The 3,054-nt window shown below is 41.8% G+C and overlaps 1 pseudogene; it reads left to right on the top strand.

The window, feature by feature from the left end:
- The first annotated feature begins 2,637 nt into the window (after window positions 1-2,637).
- On the top strand, window positions 2,638-2,756 carry LOC134897651 (5S ribosomal RNA; annotated as a pseudogene).
- The last annotated feature ends 298 nt before the right edge of the window (window positions 2,757-3,054 follow it).

Raw genomic sequence — 3,054 nt, 5'->3', positions numbered from 1 at the left:
CCTCTCTGCCTCTCACAACAAACATATATTGGTAGATGCTCAATTAGCTTAGTGATATCATTCAGGTGCTCGAAAGGGAGGGGTATTTCTAAGCAAGAAAAAAAGGCATTTGTTTCCCCCAGCACCCTGAATGATAACCGTAACCCGATATAAATTCCACATAATAATAGAATTCAGAGATCTTCGTTACACATATTTGCGCAAATGTGTGAATAAGCCCCAAAGCTGCATCAATGCGTCTCTGTATATTTGGGGTCCCTAGCGCTATATCTAGGTGCAGGGTGTGGCACCCCAAAACACCAGCATAAGCCAGAAAGCCCAGCATAGCATACCAGTGAAAAAACTATAGTGTTAATAAATTAGTATTTAGGAAGCCGAAGCTATAGAGAAAGTGATACAAAAATGAAATGCAATTAAAATAGAGAAATAGTGTTAAAAAATGAATAAGTAAAAAGTGTTAATAGAATGTAAAGGTATGCCACACTAAGGCCATCCAGCTCAGCCAGTCCAGAGGCACCACACCTCACACCTCCATTACCCCAATCTGGGTCTAAGATTAACCAGCAAGGAGCCACATGATAATGGCTCCTTACTACAATATGTCTAAGCTAAGAGCTACCTACCTTGGAGCAACCCCATAATGTTCCATGTGGCATGTCAGGGCCTGCACCTCCTCCTAATGCAGGGACCTCTCTGCCTCTCACAACAAACATATATTGGTAGATGCTCAATTAGCTTAGTGATATCATTCAGGTGCTCGAAAGGGAGGGGTATTTCTAAGCAAGAAAAAAAGGCATTTGTTTCCCCCAGCACCCTGAATGATAACCGTAACCAGATATAAATTCCACATAATAATAGAATTCAGAGATCTTCGTTACACATATTTGCACAAATGTGTGAATAAGCCCCAAAGCCGCATCAAGGCGTCTCTGTATATTTGGGGTCCCTAGCGCTATATCTAGGTGCAGGGTGTGGCACCCCAAAACACCAGCATAAGCCAGAAAGCCCAGCGTAGCATACCAGTGAAAAAAATATAGTGTTAATAAATTAGTATTTAGGAAGCCGAAGCTATAGAGAAAGTGATACAAAAATGAAATGCAATTAAAATAGAGAAATAGTGTTAAAAAATTAATAAGTGAAAAGTGTTAATAGAATGTAAAGGTATGCCACACTAAGGCCATCCAGCTCAGCCAGTCCAGAGGCACCACACCTCACACCTCCATTACCCCAATCTGGGTCTAAGATTAACCAGCAAGGAGCCACATGATAATGGCTCCTTACTACAATATGTCTAAGCTAAGAGCTACCTACCTTGGAGCAACCCCATAATGCTCCATGTGGCATGTCAGGTCCTGCACCTCCTCCTAATGCAGGAACCTCTCTGCCTCTCACAACAAACATATATTGGTAGATGCTCAATTAGCTTAGTGATATCATTCAGGTGCTCGAAAGGGAGGGGTATTTCTAAGCAAGAAAAAAAGGCAAAATAAGAAGGAAATAAGAAGGAAGTTGTAATACATACTCACGAAGATGCAAGTCCAAAAAGCGACTCGGCTGTTCCAACATCCCTCCATTTCCGGACATTATTGGTCTTCCGGGAGGTCTTTGAATGTTCTTATGAACCTTGGGGAGGAGATAAAAAGTGGGAACTCTTGGATTTGATACTTACCTGTAGTAATGAACTGGCTTTTTTTGCCTAAACCTAAATTATCACTAGCTTAGTGAGATTCTTTTGCACATTGCCATTGTGGATTTTTACAGGGGTATTAAAACTAAGCTTAGGGTGATACTTAACTATCACTTGCTCTATAAATACCAGTCCTGATTCTTCAGCTTTAATACTGTTAGATGCGGAAAAAAATTCCTCATTCTGTGATTGCTGGCATCCTCAGGTATACTTTATACTCCATATCTGTCCAATCCCTTACTGAACTAACAGGGACAGATGGAATGTGGTCCCGCAGTTAAGTCTGTTTCAAACATCTCAAACTGTGTTTTTTCATTTTTTCATTTTGTCTCAATTTTGTTTAGTCCTGTGTATATCACGCCTGTCTAACAATTGCATGTGGTTCTAAAGACTGTAATCGGCACAACTAAATAGGTTTCTGTATGTTTCTGTTCATGACTTATTGTGTTGGAAATTAATTACTATGCTTATTAATATCACTGGTGCTCCAATGTATAACCTATAAACATACAGGAAGGACAAGGGGTGGGGTGTGGTCCTGCATCGGGTCCACCGCAGGTACTGTAGTTACACGTCCTCAGGGGGTCCTGTAATATCTCCTTCCTCCTGTCAGAATTGTTTTTTTCTCACAGTACGGCAATATCGGTCCTTGCTCAATATCGTAACACTCATCCACAAGGGACCCCACATTGCAGTGGCTTCAACACCAAATGTTGTTCTTCTTTCTCTCTTTTGCTTTTCCCCTCTTTTCTTTCTTCCGTGAACTCTCATCCACGATTCTGGTGAACGTGTCCCCCAGGAGACACGTTTCTCCCATCTAACGAGGACAGCAGATTCACGCTTACAAGATCTACACCATTCTTTCTCCCCATCTTTTCCCTCATCCCTCTCTCAGAAGAAAACCATCTCTCTTTTTCGGTGCACTCTCATTAGTGGCACAGGGCAAGTCCTCCTACAACCATACCCCTACGCTCACGCCCAATCTCGTCCGATCTTGGAAGCTAAACGGAGGTGGGCTAGGTCAGTACCTAGACGGGCGACCGCTAGGGAATACCCAGTGCAGTAGAAAGACCACATTCCCTGTGGGATAACACTAACAGCAGGATCACCACTTCTACTTATTCTCACTATTTTCAGTGATAAGATCCCACCCTTGTCCATCGATTGCAATTTCTCCAAGACAGACTCAAATCATTAGGGTTAGATCTCAGTCTGGGGGTGTTCCCTCTCTTGAAATAAACCCTATTCAGGGCTTTATTAATACAGTTTGTACAGATCTTTGGCAGATGGAAGCAGCATGTTATGTAGCAATCTTCCTATATGCACTTATCAAAGCATAATTAATATCTGAATATTCCATCTTTTTT

The sequence above is a fragment of the Pseudophryne corroboree genome, chromosome 3 (genome assembly GCF_028390025.1).
Source record: "Pseudophryne corroboree isolate aPseCor3 chromosome 3, aPseCor3.hap2, whole genome shotgun sequence".
NCBI classification, from domain to species: Eukaryota; Metazoa; Chordata; class Amphibia; order Anura; family Myobatrachidae; genus Pseudophryne; species Pseudophryne corroboree.
The sequence above is the reverse complement of the archived record's forward strand: the minus strand, read 5'-3'. Positions and strand labels throughout refer to the sequence as shown.